The sequence below is a fragment of the Arachis ipaensis genome, chromosome B6 (assembly GCF_059453495.1).
Source record: "Arachis ipaensis isolate K30076 ecotype BB chromosome B6, ASM5945349v1, whole genome shotgun sequence".
Classification (NCBI taxonomy): Eukaryota; Viridiplantae; Streptophyta; class Magnoliopsida; order Fabales; family Fabaceae; genus Arachis; species Arachis ipaensis.
In genome coordinates, this window is record NC_142441.1 from 60329879 (window position 1) to 60339607 (window position 9729).

Sequence of the window (9729 nt, forward strand, 5' to 3'; positions counted from 1 at the left end):
AAGGTTTCGATCTTAGAGAGCTTGTCATCAATTGATGAGTGATTCGGAGCAGACGTGCTGTTTTGGTTTTGATAAGTATGTGGAGAAGTGTTGTTGTGGGGGTATTGAGATGTCCTCTGGGTGAATTGCTTTTGATCTTGCTCACTTCCCCACCCAAAGTTCGGGTGATTTCTCCATCCAGGGTTGTAAGTCTTGGAGTATGGATCATAGTTTTTCCTTGGTGAATTCCCAATGTAGTTGGCTTGCTCCTGACTCCCCTCTGCTTCTTCATTCACTCCTTCTTGGATTGTTGATGAAGATGAGATTGCTGCTACTTGGTTCCTCTCCATCTTCTTGGTGAGGTCAGCCAGCTGCTGGGTAATGAGCTTGTTTTGGGCTAACAGAGCATCTACATTGTTTAGCTCTATCACTCCTCTTGTGTTCCCTCTTTCGGAAGCATAGAAGTAGTCATTTTCTGCTACTGTTTCAATAACATCTATGGCTTCCTCAATGGTCTTCTTCTTGTTCAAGCATCCTCCAGATGAATGGTCTACTGCCTTCTTTGACTCATAAGAGAGCCCTTCATAGAAAATGTGCAGCTGGACCCATTCGTTGAACATGTCAGGTGGACACCTCCTTGTTAAGTCTTTGAACCTCTCCCATGCTTCATACAGAGTCTCACCATCTTGTTGCCTGAAGGTTTGAACCTCAGCTCTCAGCCTATTAATTCGTTGAGGAGGGTAGAATCTTGCTAAGAATTTGTTCACCACATCCTCCCAAGTTGTCAAGCTCTCCCTTGGGAAGGATTCCAGCCACTTGGCTGCCTTGTCTCTGAGTGAGAAGGGAAATAAAAGCAGTCTATAGGCATCAGGATAAACACCATTAGATTTCACTGTGTCACATATTCTCAGGAAGGTGGTCAAATGTTGATTGGGGTCTTCTTGAACACCTCCTCCAAACGAACAGTTGTTCTGAATAAGGGTGATGAGCCGTGGTTTAAGTTCAAATTTGTTGGCATGGATTGTTGGCTTTTGGATGCTACTTCCACAATTGCCTGGGTTTGGATTAATGTAAGAGCCCAAAACTCTTCTATCCTCCCCAGCATGATTTGCTCCACCTCCTCTTCATGATAATTTTCCATGTTTTCTTCCATGTTTGGTTCAAAGTATTCCTCAAACTGTTCCTCCTCTTCTTCAGCACCAACTACTCATTTTTCTTTTGCCTCCCTCCTTAGTCTAAGGAAGGTTCTCTCCGGTTCAGAATCAAAGGAAGTTGAAGCCCCGCTTCTTCTCCCTGTCATACAACCAACAAGTACAAGCAGAGAAAATAGGTGCAGACAGTATTTGTGTCAGAATTGCTGTTAGTTGTGGGTGATGCAATATATCAAACAGTTAGTGGGTTAGCAAACAGAATTGAAAATAACAAAGAAAAAAAACAAAAGAGTAGAGGGAGAAAAGAAGAAGTATAACTAAAACAAAAAGTAAATCACTCAAACAGAAAATGAAATTCACAAAATAAAATGCTCAATCTAGTGATCTTCCAATCTAATCATTGTTGATGCACAATCAATCCCCGGCAACGGCGCCATAAACTTATGCACGAAAAACTTGTCTCTCAACAAATCTCCCTTCGGCAAGTGTACCGAAGTTGTCGTCAAGTAAAAACTCACAATAGAGTGAGGTCGAATCCCACAGGGATTGATTGATCAAGCAACTTTAATTAGAAGAATGTTCTAGTTGAGCGAATCCAGAATTTGGGTTGAGAGTTGCAGAAAATAAAATGGCGGGAATGTAAATAACAGAAAAGTAAATGCTAGAATTAAAGGACTGAAAGTAAATGACTGAAAATAAATTGCAGAATTGTAAATGGGAATGGGGGATTTGCTCATAAAAGTAAATGGCAGAAATTAAAGAGAATGGGTAAGATCAGAGATGGGGAGTTCATTGGGCTTAGGAGATGTTGCAATTCTCCGGATCAAGTTTATTTTCATCTCTTCCTCAATCAATGCACTCATTGATCTCCTTGGCAATCTTAAGTGATTGAATTACAATTTCTTGCAATTCAATCTCTCAAATCTTGATCAATAGCCAATTCCTTGGTCAATTGCTCATGAGAAGAGATGAAGTATGGTCACTGATTATACCACATGCATTTCCCAAATCAAGTATTGAGAGGGTTATAGTCACATACCCGTCCAAACCCAATTTGGTCCAGCATGAGAAAGCATTTCTAGCTTGATCTCTTCATTCCTCTTTCAAGGTTCAAAAGAGATCCAAGTTTGAATAGCTTCTCTTCCAAGATAACTACTCAATTGGATGAAGATCGAAAGCTTTCAAGTAAAATCAAGAGGAAAGATAGAAGAAGAATAATGAAAATTATTATTGATCCATCAAATTACAACAGAGCTCCCTAACCCAATGAAAGGGGTTTAGTTGTTCATAGCTCTTGAAAATGAAAACAAAGATGGAGAATACATCATAAAACTAGAATTTGCAAAGAAAGTAAAATACAGAGAGTAGTTCTCTTTTTCCCAGCCTCCAGAGCTTCTTTACAATTCAAAGCTACTCCTATATATACTACTCTTCTCAGCTTCTAGTTTTATTTTCAAGTCTTGGGCCTTTGGATCTTGAGTTTGAAGCAATTCTTTTCTTCATTTGGGCTTAGCTTTACTTGCAGAGAGAAAGTGCTAAGTGGGCAGAGACTTCAGCTCAGGACGTTAGGGGTGTTAATATTTAGTGAGAATATAAGTTCGAGAACGTTACTGACACTTAACATTGTCACTAACGTTCCAATGCACCCCTTTGCCTTACGTTAAAACCCACGTTAACTAGGTTAACGTGGCTTTTAACGTTGCCTTGTTAATCCTTCGAGAACGTTAGTGACACTCAACATTGTCACTAACGTTCCAGTGTGCCCCTTCTTGTTTCACGTTAAAGCCCACGTTAACTAGGTTAACGTGGCTTCTAATGCGGTCCTTGCCAACCTTCGAGAACGTTAGTGATACTCAACATTGTCACTAACGTTCCAATGTGCCCCTGGGTCTCACGTTAGAGTCCACATTAACTAGGTTAACGTGGCCTCTAATGTGGCCATCTTTAGCCATCCCAACATTAGTGACAATGTTGAGTGTCACTAATGTTGGCTCATCCTTCATTCCTCATCGTTAGCTTCCACGTTAACTAAGTTAACGTGGAGGTTAACATGACTCTTGGGGGTTGTGTGGTTGCTTCAACGTTAGTGACAATGTTGAGTGTCACTAACGTTGTCGACAACTCTTCATCCTTTACGTTAGTTCCCACGTTAACCAAGTTAACGTGGGAGTTAACGTGGTACTTTGCACCATAGGCCAACGTTAGTGACAATGTTGAGTGTCACTAACGTTGGCTTCTCTTCCCCCCTTAACGTTAGAGGCCACGTTAACTAGGTTAACGTGGCTTCTAACGTGGCCACTTATGAGTAATTGCCAACGTTAGTGACAATGTTAAGTGTCACTAACGTTGGCTCAACTTCTCTTCTCCACGTTAGAGTTCACGTTAACTTAGTTAACGTGACTCTCTAACGTGGGCATTGATGGCTTTTTGAGAATGTTATTGGCAATCACTTTTCTCATTAATCTTGCAAGTTACCTCCCCTTTTCTTGCTTCCTTTTTGGTCCTGAAATTAAGCAATAAAGTGTATCAATGCTCTAGTCCAAGTCATGAGTAATGCAACATAATATTTGTCACTAAACTTATGCAAAATCCTCATGAAATTATGTAAAATGCACAATGTATGCTTGAATCAAGGCATAAGTGAATATTTACCCAAAACTAGCTTATTTCCTAAAGAAATGTATGAAACTATCCTAAAAACAGTAAAGAAAAGGTCAGTGAAACTGGCCAAGATGCCCTGACATCAGCTGTTATTTCCATTTTCCCTCGGAGACAAGGCTACTCAATGGTTGGAATCCTTTCGAAGAGATAGCATCAACAATTGAGAAGATCTAGTGAGCAAGTTCCTTACCAAATTTTACCCGCCTCGGAGGATTATTAGGTTGAAGACTGAAGTACAAACATTCACACAGATGGAGACTGAACCTCTCTATGATGCATGGGAGAGATAAAAGGCTCTAATTAGAAAGTGCCCTCCTGAAATATTCAATGAATGGGACATATTGCAGAATTTTTATGAAGGCTTGACATTGAAATCTCAGGAGGCTCTGGATCACTCAGCCGGGGGCTCTTTACAATTAATGAAAACTGCAGAGGAGGCCCAAAATCTCATCGATATGGTAGCTAACAACCAGTATTTCCTTGCTCACCAAAGGCAATGCCAACCATCACAAAGGAAAGGAGTGATGGAGTTGGAAGGAGTGGACTCAATCCTAGCTCAAAATAAAATGATGCAGCAACAAATTCAGTAACAATTTGACAAAATGGCCAAAAAGATTGATAGCCTCCAAGTTGCAGTAGTAAACACAAGCCAACCATCAACCCCTTGGGGGCAGAATGAAGAGAATCAAGAGGATCAATAGCAAGAACAATTCAGTATGTGCACAATCAAGGGTCTGGATCAAATGAGGTTTATGGTGACACTTACAACCCCTCCTGGAAGAACCACCCCAACCTCAAATGGGGAGACAATCACACTTAGACTCAACAGCCATGGCAAAGAAATTCAACACAAAATAGTTGGAAAAACACAAACCACAACAACCAGCAGAAGAATAACCAAAATACATACAGAAAACCACAAAACACTTACGCCAACTCTAACCATCATCCATCCAATAACCAAGCCACCAATCAAAACACTTACCATCAACCCTCAACATCTCATAACTAACCAATCTCATAAGACTCTCAGAGGATCACCAACTTGGAGCTCTTGATGGAGAAAATGATGAAGCACCAAGAGATGACAACAAAGAACCAAGAAGCTTGCATGAAAAATATGGAAAAGCAGATTGGACAGCTTTCCAAGCAAATTGCTATTGAGAGACCATCAAGCTCACTCCCAAGTGATACAATTCCAAATCCGAAGGAAGAGTGCAAAGCTATACAGCTAAGGAGTGGAAAGACATTGGTGGACAACAAAGAAGTAACCAAGAAGCCTAAAGAAAGCAACAAAGAGCCAATAGGAAAAGAGGAAGCCAGCAACAAGGATGTGACAAGAAGCAAGCAAACTTCAAAGCAGGCTAAAGAAAAGGAGGAACAACCACACAATTCAAAGGAAGCAATAAAAGAACCAACCAAGGATCACAGGCAGGGAGTGAACTTCACACCTCCATTGCCATATCCCTAAAGGTTCAACAAGGAGACTAAGGACCAACACTTCCCTCAATTTCTTGAAGTCTTCAAGAAATTGGAGATAAATATTCCACTGGTTGAAGCACTAGAGCAGATGCCTCTATATACAAAGTTCTTGAAAGAGCTTATCAACAAAAAGAGAAGTTGGCATGAGAAGGAAACTATACTGCTTACTAAAGAATGCAGGACATTAATCCAGAAAAGGACTTCCCCCTAAACTTGAAGACCTTGGAAGGTTCTTTTTGCCTTGTACCATTGGCAGCATGATCATCAACAAGGCAATGTGTGACTTAGGGGCTAGTATCAATCTGATGCCCTCTTCTCTGGTGAGAAAGCTGTGCATAGAAGAAGTGAAGCCAATACAAAAGTCTCTAGAATTAGTGGACAAGTCAGTGATCTGTCCCAGGGGTGTGATTGAAAACCTTCTAGTTAAGGTGGACAAATTCATATTCCCTGCAGATTTTGTAGTCTTAGACTCAGATGAGGATGAAGGTGATTCCATTATACTTGGAAGACCATTCTTGGCCAGAGCTAGGGCCATTATAGATGTGGAGCAAGGAGAGCTGACCCTCAAAATGCATGATGAAAGCATCACTCTGAATGTATTTCCAGAAACACAGCTCATTGATGAAAAGAAGAATTGCATGGAAACTGACAAGGAAGACTTGCAATGGAGGGAAGGAATCAATAAGACAACCAGTAATCACCTTCCAAAGCAAGAAACAGACAACACAGCAAGAAAAAAAGAGAATGAGACGATGTAGAGTGATGAAGGAACTCAAGAAGAAATTGAAGTGTTGACCACTAAGAAGGAAAATCCTAAAACAAAGTCCACTGTCAAAGAAGAAGTATCAACAAAAAGAAGAAAGAAAAGCAAGAAAAAGACTCAGAAGGGGTGGAAGAACAAGAAAATTTCAACTGAGGGATTTTCCAAAGGTGATAAAGTACAGTTAATTTACCAACAGTTGGAAACAAGCCAACAAGCTGATGGCTACTACACTACCAGCAAAATACTCTCACTAGAGCATGCTGAAATTGAGCATCAAGGCACTAAAAGGAAGATCACAGTGAGGGGGGATAAGCTGAGACACTACAGTCATCAACCACCCCAATGAGGGGCCCAATGTCAAGCTAGTGACAATAAAAGAGCGCTCCATGGGAGGCAACCCATGATTTAAGATTCAAGTTTGTTTTAAATTCAATAATCTGGGATCATTCTAGCATGATTTTGAATTCTCATGAACATACTTGATAGATGCATACACTGAGTTCTTGAAGCATATACCAGACTTCTAAGTTTGGTGTGCCTTCATTAGCTTTTCAAGCATTTTTAGACCGTATGCTTAGTCATTTTTGATGAGGTATATGACCAAACATTAAGTTTGGTGTCTGCACATGTATTAATTTTCAGAAGAATCATTTCTTGTTCATAGAATCAAAGTCATGCATAGATGGATTATGCATTATTTCATTTTAGAAATTTATGATAGAAAATAAATGATGTATTATGATGAAGGTATCAATTGTGATGAATTGCTTGCATTTTACATTAATCCCTTAGCAAGAGATAAGTTTGGTGTTCACCAAACCTTGGTTCACTAATTAAGGGACACAATTGATCCTTTATGAATAAAAAACATAATAAATAATCTAAGCACTCACCACTTCATCACCGTGCTACATTTGTGTCCTAAGGCTTAACATTTTGATTTAATTAGGAAAAAGAAGGTTGGGGTAAAGACAAGAAGAAGACACAGCTATGACAAGCCAAGAGAGAAGGGTCACATGTGCCTAGAGAGGTGTGCCTACCTTGGGAACAAAATCTGTATGCTAGCCACCTTGGAGGACGAACCTCATGCAACCAATAGGGAGAGAATCATTGTCAATCCTCAAGAGAACATGCAAGCCGTTCATCTCATGAAGCTACTATGTTGGTTAGCTCAATCTTCACCCTTCATCAGTCATAACCGAACTCTTCCCCCCCTAAAAAGTGTTTTGTTCAAAGCTTTGATGACTTGACTATAAGTAGGTGGAAACATTTCAAGAGCTACACATTCATATAAACCTTCCTCATACTTGCAAGCTATTGTCTCACCTTTCACTTAGCCAAAAACATGTCCCTTTTTCCTTACCAACATCAACATTCCCTTTCTCACATTTCCTTCCACAACAAGACCGAATCTCACCTCATCAAAGCTCATCCTCACTCTTCCTTCTATTTGAATCCATGGCTTCATCAAGTTCAAGAAGAAGAAAGGGCAAGGAACCAATGGTGGTCGAACCTCCCACCTATGATACCAGGAAATTTAGATCTCAGTTTCATGAAGGAAGATATCATAGGCTCATGAAAACAAAGCGTATCATCCCTGAGATGGGTTTTGAGCTGAGGGAAGGGGAGTACCCCATCATGAAGCAAATCACTAGTGAAAGAAGGTGGGAGCTTCTATGTGATCCTTTCACTGACATTAGTGCAGTTATGATCAGGGAATTCTATGCAAACGCGGTGAAAGAGAGCGAAGACAGTGCCCCTTACAAGAGTTATGTCAGAGGGGTTGAAGTGGATTTTATTCCATCATCAATCACAAGGGCCTTGAAGCTAAGAACTATAACTTATAAAGAGCTTAACTATGAAGCCAGACTGCAAGGAGAGAATGACCCCGATGAGATTTTACAGGGGATATGTTTGGAAGGCACAGACTAGGAAAGAGATTCAAAAGGAGTTCCAAGCCACTTGAAAAGAATAAATCTTACTCCTGAGGCCAACGGGTGGTATGAGATAGTAAAAAGATCTATACTTCCCACTGGAAATACCTCAGCTGTCATAATCAAGCGTGCACTCTTAGTATACTGTATCTTACATGGAGGAAAAATTAATCTGGCATAACTCATGGCTGACAATATCCAAGAGATGGCTGAAAGCACAAATAAATCAAGTAGGCTTGGTCATCCAAGCACCATTCTAAGGCTATGCAACAAAGCTGGAGTGATCTTTAAAGATGAGGATATAGAGAAAGTAAAAAAGGGGAAGGGAATCACAAAGAGAAGCATGGAAGGCATCACTGAAGAGGATGATCAAGAAGAAGAACCCCAAAGGAGAAGAAGACCACAAAGGGAGGCAGAGCAAACTCACGGTGCCATAGACATGAGTCAATTGCAAAGAGCTCTTGAGGAAATATCACAGCAAAATGTGAGAGCACAAGAGCAGTATTCAAGGCAACAAGAGCTATATTTGCAACAACAAGAGCAATATCTAGAGCACCGGGAGCAATATTTGAAGGATAGAGAGCAAAATAAAGCTTGGCAGCGCAGAATGGAGGAGAGGCAAGAAAACTGGCAGCTACAAATGATGGCTCAACAACAAGAATTCCAAACAAAGGTTCTTGAGGGGCAGAGAGAACAAACAACAAATTTTAAAGAGTCATATGACAAAATGTTCCTGACCCAAGCCAAATCTGGGGAATACACTCATAACTTGTATCAATGGAAGAACATACATCATACCATTGGAGAGTGTAAGCATGTGGATAGAATAGAATATGATGAAGACACCCAAGCAAAGTTGGATTATTTGACTCACAGCATGCCAGCAATAAATCTACAGATTAAACCATTTGAGATGTGCCCTGAGTTAGTAAACCAACAGAGAGCAAGAACAGATAGATACTCAGCACATATGCAAAACAGATTGGAGGATGTTGGACTCTTGGGCCTGCTAGATTCTGTCTGGGACAGAAGATGCCTTGGCGAAGAAGCTCAAGACTACTCCAAGCTCTGGAAGAGAAAGAAGAAGAAGGGAAAATCAAGCAAAAACCAGGAACAAAACAATTAGAAGGTGGTGAAGTTCTTTCATGATTTCGAATTAAATAAGGAAGATGCATGTCTGAAACATGACATGCCTCCAAATGCTCTTTGTTCTGCATTTTTGTTTTGAGTAATTAGCTTGAAAGTAATCTGCATAATTTTGTCATCCTTCATTTGCTTGAATCTTGTTTTGTGTCCCATATACTTGAATAAAAGAGAAATATTTGAATTAGGAAGAAAATATCCAATGTTGCATGAGTTAGAATGAAAGTTAGTGGTGGTATTTGTTGATTTAATGCATGGCTCATAAAATAAATGCTGCATAATGATATGTTCTTTGAAGAAGGAACTAGTTTGCTGTTATAAATGCTTGTATCATTAAAGATCCCTTGAGAATGAAATAAAACAGAAAGAAAAAGAAAGAGAAAAAGCCAAGAATGGCAAAGAAAACAAATAATAAGGCTAGGCACCAATAGCTTGGACCCTAGGATACATGCCTGTGGTGTTTTTGTGCTAGGATATGCTTGGACAAGTAAGTTCTAAGGAGTATTTCAAAACTTGGCCACTTAGATCAACTGATTTGGGATTGCCAACTGAAAGTCCACAATACAGAGCAACCTAGCTACAAAACACTTAGTTATCCAAAGAGATGCTGGGAATC

At 40.0% G+C, this 9729-nt stretch overlaps 1 non-coding gene and 1 pseudogene across 1 annotated transcript; both read left to right on the plus strand.

Annotated features, from left to right (window-relative positions):
* The first annotated feature begins 597 nt into the window (after nucleotides 1–597).
* On the plus strand, nucleotides 598–701 carry LOC148555764 (small nucleolar RNA R71). Its single transcript, XR_015886683.1, has one exon. It is a non-coding gene; the product is annotated as a small nucleolar RNA R71 (small nucleolar RNA).
* Nucleotides 702–7494: 6793 nt separating this feature from the next.
* On the plus strand, nucleotides 7495–9096 carry LOC148555765 (uncharacterized; annotated as a pseudogene).
* The last annotated feature ends 633 nt before the right edge of the window (nucleotides 9097–9729 follow it).